Source organism: Epinephelus fuscoguttatus, linkage group LG12 (assembly GCF_011397635.1).
Source record: "Epinephelus fuscoguttatus linkage group LG12, E.fuscoguttatus.final_Chr_v1".
NCBI classification, from domain to species: Eukaryota; Metazoa; Chordata; class Actinopteri; order Perciformes; family Serranidae; genus Epinephelus; species Epinephelus fuscoguttatus.
Genome location: NC_064763.1, coordinates 3,818,835 through 3,829,379, shown reverse-complemented (window position 1 = coordinate 3,829,379; position 10,545 = coordinate 3,818,835).

Genomic DNA, 10,545 nt, shown 5'->3' with positions numbered 1-10,545 from the left:
TAAATACTACAATAAATACAATTCATCTTTAAATACAATAAATTAATTACAATAAATTCTTAAATTAAAATCATTATTGAATGGTAAAACATAAATAAGCAAAAGAATACAAAGAACAATTACATTAACAATGCTACAACATTTAATAATATAATATCTTATATACTGAGACTGAATATTGCCCATTAGACATTCCCCAAACGAATTACATTTCATATAGGCTATAACCACTACAGAGATGTCAGTGACGAATTTAAAAGGACTACCCGAGAGAGTCTGCTCTCGGTGGGGCAGCCTGAGCGCTCACACACATATGTTTGTTATCTATGAGAGCTGACACCGCTGTCATCTAGCGGACCTCACATTCAAGTGTGCTCTGTATTAATACATCGACCACGGGTTTTAAATTTAAACTACGCATGAAAACACTATGTTCCGTGACAACACAACAGTAACATATCGGTAATTACGGCTTACAATTGTGTGCCTTTCCCTCACTTGCCATTTCTGAAGATTGTTGCGAAATGCATGCTGGGATACCTGGCTGTCAGAAGCAAAGAGCATGGATACTAAGAGGCGAGGCGAAGCTCAATACAACGCCCCATAGCAACAGACTCGCCCATGGTTTCGTCCTACCGCCGCCATTTTGGACTGTCAGCAGACCGCAGCAGACCCGCCTGCATACAAAAACACACAGACAAACTTAAGTATATCGCTATTAATTATGCTTACAGTGCTACTCACCTCGTGATAGCTTGGTCACAGCTACTTCTTCACGTTTTTGTAAAGCAAAATATAGACTTTAAAAAAAAACAAAATGAAGAAAAACGGCCTAGATGGCATCTCTACATATTACATCCACTTAGGAGAAGATTAACTTAATTACTCCTTCAAAATGACCCCATAAGCCAATCTACAAAAAAAAATTTAAAAACTAAAAAAAAAAATTAATATTTTAACTAGAAACACATTAATGGTGATGTCATATAGTCAGGAATAAAGATTTATTTAGGCCTACAGTTTGTACAGTATGGGGACAATAATAATATATAGGCTATTTTAATATATTTTAATGCTAAAGCAGTAGCTAATCAGTTCTGATATAAATGGTCCAAGAGGCCATATATATACAGTACAGACTACCTCTTGAAGCTCATGGAGAGAATGCCAAGAGTGTGCAAAGCAGTAATCAGAGCAAAGGGTGGCTATTTTGAAGAAACTAGAATATAAAACATGTTTTCAGTTATTTCACCTTTTTTTGTTAAGTACATAACTCCACGTGTTCATTCATAGTTTTGATGCCTTCAGTGAGAATCTACAATGTAAATATATATATATATATATATATATATATACACATATATATACAGTACAGGCCAAAAGTTTGGACACACCTTCTCATTCAATGCGTTTTCTTTATTTTCATGACTATTTACATTGTAGATTCTCACTGAAGGCATCAAAACTATGAATGAACACGTGGAGTTATGTACTTAACATAAAAAGGTGAAATAACTGAAAACATGTTTTATATTCTAGTTTCTTCAAAATAGCCACCCTTTGCTCTGATTACTGCTTTGCACACTCTTGGCATTCTCTCCATGAGCTTCAAGAGGTAGTCACCTGAAATGGTTTCCACTTCACAGGTGTGCCTTATCAGGGTAATTAGTGGAATTTCTTGCTTTATCAATGGGGTTGGGACCATCAGTTGTGTTGTGCAGAAGTCAGGTTAATACACAGCCGACAGCCCTATTGGACAACTGTTAAAATTCATATTATGGCAAGAACCAATCAGCTAACTAAAGAAAAACGAGTGGCCATCATTACTTTAAGAAATGAAGGTCAGTCAGTCTGGAAAATTGCAAAACTTTAAATGTGTCCCCAAGTGGAGTCGCAAAACCATCAAGCGCTACAAATGAAACTGGCACACATGAGGACCGACCCAGGAAAGGAAGACCAAGAGTCACCTCTGCTTCTGAGGATAAGTTCATCCGAGTCACCAGCCTCAGAAATCGCAAGTTAACAGCAGCTCAGATCAGAGACCAGATGAATGCCACAGAGTTCTAGCAGCAGACCCATCTCTAGAACAACTGTTAAGAGGAGACTGCGCGAATCAGGCCTTCATGGTCAAATAGCTGCTAGGAAACCACTGCTAAGGAGAGGCAACAAGCAGAAGAGATTTGTTTGGGCCAAGAAACACAAGGAATGGACATTAGACCAGTGGAAATCTGTGCTTTGGTCTGATGAGTCCAAATTTGAGATCTTTGGTTCCAACCGCCGTGTCTTTGTGAGACGCAGAAAAGGTGAGCGGATGGATTCCACATGCCTGGTTCCCACTGTGAAGCATGGAGGAGGAGGTGTGATGGTGTGGGGGTGTTTTGCTGGTGACACTGTTGGGGATTTATTCAAAATTGAAGGCACACTGAACCAGCATGGCTACCACAGCATCCTGCAGCGACATGCCATCCCATCCGGTTTGCTTTTAGTTGGACGATCATTTATTTTTCAACAGGACAATGACCTCAAACACACCTCCAGGCTGTGTAAGGGCTATTTGACCAAGAAGGAGAGTGATGGAGTGCTGCGGCAGATGACCTGGCCTCCACAGTCACCGGACCTGAACCCAATGGAGATGGTTTGGGGTGAGCTGGACCGCAGAGTGAAGGCAAAGGGGCCAACAAGTGCTAAACACCTCTGGGAACTCCTTCAAGACTGTTGGAAAACCATTTCAGGTGACTACCTCTTGAAGCTCATGGAGAGAATGCCAAGAGTGTGCAAAGCAGTAATCAGAGCAAAGGGTGGCTATTTTGAAGAAACTAGAATATCAAACATGTTTTCAGTTATTTCACCTTTTTTTGTTAAGTACATAACTCCACATGTGTTCATTCATAGTTTTGATGCCTTCAGTGAGAATCTACAATGTAAATAGTCATGAAAATAAAGAAAACGCATTGAATGAGAAGGTGTGTCCAAACTTTTGGCCTGTACTGTATATATATATATATATATATATATAATAATATATATAACACTTTTTTAAACATTGTTTGAAGCTAAATGTGGTAAAATGTTGATGTTATTCTCAGCATGAGCCACTTTACAGACGGCACCCCATATGTGCGGGGCTTCGCAGAGATTGCTCGTCCCCTCCATCAACTCACAGAAAAGGGTAAAAGGTTTAAGTGGACAGAGGACTTCTCAGGCAGCCTTTGAGCAGCTGAAGCTGAGCTTGATGTCCGCCCCCATTTTTGTGTGAGGGTGACAGGTAAATGGGTAACACTGCCCTCTGCAGATAGGAGTAGGGAGAGCTTCCTGCCTATATCAGGCCAGGTGAGGGCAATCAGAGCCTCTTGGCCTGTATCTTGGTAGAGGGTGGTGGAGCTGTTGGTCTGTGTGCAGGTAAGGAAGCTCTTAAGGAGGGATGTTTGTGCCATTTGAATAGAAATTTTATGAGTCTCTTGTGCCTAGGTCTAGTGGAGCAGTGTCCTGACTGATCCTGAGTGTATGTTCTGTAGGCCTATTGTTGAGGAGGTTGGCCACATTTTGCTAAAGTTTGTCTCTTAAATGTAGACCTATCCTTGACTATTTATTTAACGCCATAGGATAGTGAGTTTTTATCTCATTCGGATTGACCCAAGTGCTGCCAGCTGCGAATCTCCCAGTGTTCCTTTTTAACCACGAACCAGACTGAGCAAGGTATTTTAAATATTTTAAACTGTGTGGTACTGTAGGAGGGTTATCCCCTCTGAGGTATTTTTTTATTCTATATATTTAAGTTCTAGTTTTCCTCATTTCAGGCTGTGCCAGACTGCTGCTTTTGCCGGATCAAGTTTAACCATCTGGCCTATGCCGATTGAGTAGAACTCACCAGTCTTGATTTATTGTTTGCCAAAATGTTCACTGGTCCCCTGTGAAGCTTTTAAATGTTTTATCTATTTCTGTAAACCTAAGCCAACTGAATTTTGTTTTCTTTTTTCTTTTAGGCAGAGGACGAGCTCTGGGGAGTATATGTGGGGTCTGCACCGTGGCTTGCAGTGTGTTCATCACAGGGTGCTCACTTGGTGGTTTATAGTGGGGTGTACGATATAATCTACCTGGCGGTAAGTCCCTGCCTAGTTTTTATCAATCATTGACCATTTTATAATTAGTTGGATTTTATTCCTAAGATTGTTAGTCATTGTATGTCAAAGAAATATTGTTGGTCTCGACCTAAAATTGTTTCCATTTCTTTCCTCAGGGTTTCTACAGTTTAATTTTAATTATCATTGAAATATTTTATTTACACCTAAATCCATGTCTCCTGCTCTCCTTGAATCTCATTAAATTCGGTGGTCAACACATGTGTTGGGCCTAACATGACCTTCTGGCCTAGCTTTTAATACTGTGCCTGGTCACACTTGCATTTCCTGACCCCCACAAAACCTTCATTCTTGACACAGATGCTAGTAATGCAGGCATAGGGGCAGTTGTGTCACAAGAAGAGGCAGGGCAGGAGCACGTCATAGCCTATGCTAGCAGGGCACTGACCAAACAAGAGAGAAAATATGCCACCACCAAGAAAGAGCTGTTGAGTGGTCACATTTACTAAAACCTTTCAAGCATTACTTGTTAGGCAAGAAGTTTATGCTTAGGACTGATCACAACTCTTTAAGGTAGCTGCACCAGTTCCAAGGAGTTGAGAGACCACTAGCCAGGTGGTTGGAGCAATTGGCTAGCTTTCAGTACAAGATCGTACACTGCCCTGGGAGAACATATTCAAATGCAGCTGCACTTTCTAGGCTGCCCATGTTTTTGCCGGTGGTCTCAACCACTCCAGCTGAGGGAGAAATGGAGTCTCCAGTGGCACAGGCCATATGTGCAGCACAGCCCTCAAGTTCAGCCATTCCTCCATGTCCAGAGGTGGAAAATGAGTTAGCACAGGTTATGGCTTTAAAGCGGGGTGAGAGTGAGTGTCTGCAGCTTCCGAGTGAATTACGGAGGTTTGCACCGGTGTGGGCTCAGATGCAGGTACAGGGGGCAAGGCTAGTGAGGTGCTGCTCAGCAGGTTCAGGTTGTCCTTCCCAAATCCATGGTGCCAAAAGTGTTGGAACAGTTGCATGATTCAGTCACAGCAGGGCACTTGGGGGTGCAGAAGCTACAAGCCAAAGTGAAAGATTGTTTTTACTGGCCTGGGTGGTTTGAGGATGTCAAGCGCTGGTGTCAGGAGTGTGTGGACTGTGGTTCTCGTAAAACCACCGGACCACAGTTGTGTGCTCCCCTCCAGCCCACAGTGGCTTTGAGACCATTTGAGCGGGTGGGCCTGAGACCCCCAGTCGGAATAAGTACATTGTAGTGGTTGGAGATTATTTCTCAAAGTGGACAGAAGCTTTTCCCCTCCCCAACCACAAAGCTCAGACAGTGGCAAAAATGCTAGTAGAGCAGTGGGTTTGTCATTTGGGAGCCCCCTGTACCATTTACACTGATCAGGGGCGAAATTTTGAGTCAAACTTGTTTAAAGAAATGCGTCACCTGCTAAACATTCATAAGACTCGTACGTCACCTTATCACGCCCAGTCAGATGGCCTGGTGGAAAGGTTTAACAGGACGTTGCTGTCAATGTTGTCCTTGTTTGTGGGAGAAAATCAGGCTAATTGGGATGTGTTACTGCCTTATGTAATGTTGGCCTATAGGAGTAGCATACACTCAAGCACAGGGTTTACGCCCTATAAGGTTTTGTTTGGGCAGGAGATAGTTCTCCCAGTGGACATTATGCTGAACCTGGGTGGAGAGGATAGGCTGTCTTCTGTGACGGAGTATGTTTCGAGGCTGAGAGACACACTGTCCACAGTTGTGGACACAGTAAGGGGCTACCAGATAAAGGCTTCTGGTAGGCAGAAGGAAGCCTTTGATGTTAAGGTTAAGTGGCAGTACTATTCAGACGGGGTGCTGGTACGGGTCCGTTCTAAGGCTAGGAAGAGGGGTGTTTGTCCCAAGTTGCAGAGGAGGTTTAAGGGGCCATACAGGGTGGTAGAGAGGCTCACAAATGTCCTCTATTGTGTAGTGCTGGTTGAGGGAGGGCCTTAGATGAAAAAAACTCAAACCTTTTCCATCTCCTGTTCCAGAGGCAAGCAACCAGGAGAACACACCATGCTGGAAGACCGTGCGCCAATGTCCACAAGCAAGTGATAGTGCTGGTTGGTGCCATTGGCAAGCCTCAAGGCCAGGGGGGCCTTCTCAAGAGACAGAGGCCCACCCATCAATCCACCCGGAGCCAGCAACAGCAGTGTCCCCCAGCCAGGTTGTGGCAGAAGAAGCATGACAGACAGGAGAGCAAACACGGAATACCCAGCCACCGGCACACCTAGAGGCCACATGTGCATTTGGCCCCAGCCAGGGCATCCAGGAAGGAGAGAGAGTGAGAGGTTCAGCATCACATGAGAGTGTGGTGACCCCTAGCCAGGTTCCAGGGGAAAGATGCAGTCTAAGGGGGCAAGAGCCAGTGCAGGGGATTCCCCAGAGTTGACAGAGGAGGCCACCGGCCTGGACTAGAGACTATGACATGTGCTGACCTGAGGACAAATCAAGTTTTAGGGAGGGAGGAGTGTTGGTGAGTGACGTTACTCGGGACTCAGTGCGTTGCTAGGGAAGAGTGTGTTGGCACTGAGGGTGATTAGCCAAGTGATTGCAGCTGTGAGTGTGGAGTGTGGCAGGTAAGAGTGAAAAGAGGGAGAGAGCGGCAGCAGTTCTCTCTGGGGAGCGGAGCTTGGTGAGCGTTACCGGGCTACAGCCCAGCCCAGCAGTGTTTGCTGTGCACTCGATCTCGGGGAGGGTGCCGTTCGCATGCTGTTTAGGGCTACCAGCGGCGACGATAGTCAGCGGGGAGCAAGGAGAAGTTCTGAATCCGACAGGGACACGGGGAGGATAGTGGGGACCATAGGAGTGCTTCTGTCCGCTCTCCAGCCAGGTGTAGAGGCTCTCCTGCAGCCTGTGGAGTCACCTCACTGCGCTGGACTGGCCGGTTCCCCCACCACAGTTACTCCCAGTGGCCGTCCCACGCCAAAGCTCAGACCCCAGGGGAGGGTCTCAAACCCTGGGAAAGATAAGTAGCTTTAGTAGTGTGTTTAAGTGTTTTCTTGTGTGTGTTATTGTTAGTGGTAGTGGTAGGTTAGTGTTAGGGCAGCATTTCACTCTTAGGAGAGCCGAGCGAGCCGCAAGCGTACCCACAGGTGCCTAAGGGGGCCCATAGCCCACAGTGTGATTTGATGTGTTTTGTAGTGCAATATGGTGACGTGCCCTGTGGGGGTTTATCCTCAGTGTGAGTTGCAGTGTGTTTATCAAGTTGCAGTACAGTGACAGTTTTGCAGTGCCTTATGGGGTTTGTTGGCTTGTGCCCTTACACATGCATGTTGCTGGTCCAGGGGTGGTTCTGAGGAGAAGCCTAGGGTTCATTCAGGATCTCATCTACTAGTGGAGGTGTTCCTTAAATGAATTTAATTCTGTGAAATAAAGATTGATTATTGTTTGACTTACCTTCGTGGTTCCCTCCTTCTGTCTGTACACTTCACACTCAAATACAGGTGCCTATTTCTTGTATCAAAAAAAAGGTTTATTACAGATCTCATAGTTTTAGTATTGTGACATTTAAAAATATTTCTCTGTATCTTTCGAGTGGCTTATATAAGAAAATGATCACTTAGACAGCATTCAATTACACCAGATTTACAGATGTTCAGGGGATTAGAAACAATAAGATCAATAATTGTCTGTGTAGTAGATGTAACTAGTAGGATCAGAAATTAACTGATGTAAGCTAAACAGCTGACAGAAATTTCTGAAACTTTTATAAATGTTAGTGTCCTTATTGCAAATGTCCTTATTTAAATCACTGGCGATGATGACTGCTTTTATAAAATCAACGCAGTTACAGCATGTTTCCTCCAGCAGTTCAAAAAATTGTGTTGATCTGGTGGACGGTAGCAGGCCCCAAATAAGATGCATTTAGATTTATCAAGTAACACATCCAGCCATATAGCCTCAATTAGGTCGTTATTCAAATCAGATCTGGCATTAAATGCTATATACGCTCTTATATACACACATATTCCTCCTCCTTTTCTCTTTCGAACTTTCCTTATTGTATAATTTTCTATTTCAATTTCTGAATCACAACAGATTCATCCAACCATGAGTTAAAGAAGGCTTTACACATTTCCACTGTTGTTAATTGCTTCCTGTTCTTCAATCCATGTATTGTTTCGATATAGCTGAAGTCTTAGTCTGATTAGTCCGTGTCAACTTCAGCCTGTTACATGCATTGTCTGTTTTCAAAATACACTTCCGCTTTCATAGGAAATGTACAAAAGCGTATTGCATTCACTTGACAAATAAAAAAAAGTCCTTTTTTTCTGGGTTTTTTTGGAGTAATTTATTTATTTTTCTGTTTTTTTTTTGGTGTATTTTTTTCTGTTTTTCTGAGTAATTTTCCCCGTTTTTCAAGACGAGACACTTCAAAATCTGTCGAGAAGCTCACACCTGGCACCTGCAAGTGACCCCTGCATCCATGGTGACTCCTGAGGGGTATTCCAGAAAGTAGGTTTAGTGAAAACTCTGAGTATGTTAACCCTGAAATGAGGGAAAAACTGGGTTTTCAGTTCCAGAAAGAGAGGTAAATCAAACTCTGAGTCAATCGCCATGGCAACTGAGTCTGTGAACCTAACCTGCTCGCTGGCAGGTTTTCTTCAATATATATATATAATATAATATAACCATGAGTTTTTCTCTGTCTCCTCCCTCTTGCACGCTGTTTCATTTCCTCATTCATTCAGTCCATGTCAAAGCTTGTATCAAAGCACGTTAATTAGCGGAGATTTACCGTCTGTCACAGTCTACATCCTGCTGGATATTAGTTTGTTACTCAGGACTGTCTTAAGTTACTGAATTTATGCACATCAATCATTTCTTTGAACATCAGTTTTTGTCTTTACATTCAAATATTACACAGCGAGAATTCACCCTCAGCTCAGAATCAAACCTCTGTCATTTTTAGGGACCGAGCCCTAAGGCAGAGGACTGCTCACAGAGCAGTCCTCGCCGAAGGCGAGGACCCTATTGTTTTTGCTGTGTTTATTATTATTCTTTATTCTTTATTCTTTCTTCCGCCGCCTCTTTGAACTGGAATTTGACCCCCTAAACATGCTCAAAAACTCACCAAAATTGGCACGCACATCAGAACCGGTGAAAAATTTTATAAAATGGTGACATTAACCCCTAAAGTGCCAAAATGGGCTCTCTAGCGCCACCTAGGCACACAAAAATGGCCGCCACGGCCTGTAGGAATGTCGTAGAAACATGAAACCAAAAGTGGCGTGTTCGTCTCATCAAGACCTAAAAATCACGCGCTGACACCCCGACCTAAATCCAACAGGAAGTGACATATTTGCCCTTTCAAAGTAAGATTTTGCCTTAAAACTGCCTTTCCTAAAAAAATCATCTTCTCATACAGCGTTTATCCTATCGACTTCAAACTTGCACAGATTACAGATCAACTCCTTCTAATCAAAAGTTGTGCGTAACTTTTTCATTACTCGCTGCGTTTGGATTTTGTGGCCTCCATAAGGTGAGATGTCAGAAAAACGTCCTGACGATCTTCCAAAGCTGTCCCATAGGAAATGAATGGCAGCGGGGGGGAGAAAGAGACCAATCTTCGGGCTTTTTCTAGCATTTACAGCGTCTCCATACTTTGTGCTACAGACTCCATTCCAACTCTCAAATGTTGCCACAGGTCTCATCTATTCACTATTTCATATCTTTTACCGTTTTTGATCTGTGCCTCTCAAAGTACCATGAGCAAAAGTGGAGAAATTCTCAGTTTACAATGGGTGTGTATTGCATGGAATGCTGTGAGCTAGAGTGGAGAGGGCTCTAAAAATCGTCTAAAACTTTTGTCTTTAACTCGCTGCCATGGCCACAATTTTCACTGTACAGACACAATTTATACCACAAAACGTAGGAAAATTTGTCCTGCTCAGATATGTTGACATAGAATCTCTCACACGTACACATTTTTGCTGAGTGGCTCCAAAGCGAAGGGAGCGCCGATTTTTCTCTCATTCACTCCCATGTAAACTCAGAGGAGAAATTTCTGGAAACAGCTTAGGTGCAACACATTTTAAACTCGCTCCCCTGACCACATTTTTGACTCGAGAAATATAAAACGCGACACGTGCGTTCACGAGAAGTGGCTGTCTCTCAAAATCACTTTATTTTCTTGCTTGGACCAACGGTTTGGGCATGCGAAGCATTTGTTCGAGGAGTTCAAACCCATTATAAACAGCCTTTGGTGAGCTGCTCTCCTTAGCTGTCTGTGTGTGCCACAGGTGCTGACAAGTCATTAATCGCCATGACAACAGCTGCACACACACACACACACACACACACACACACACACATAACCACACAGCTCTCTCTGTCTGTGTGTCTCACAATCTTTAAAGGACAGATTACAGCAGCAGAAACTTCATTTGAAACAGCAAATACACATTATTAACCCCTACAGTGCCAAAATGG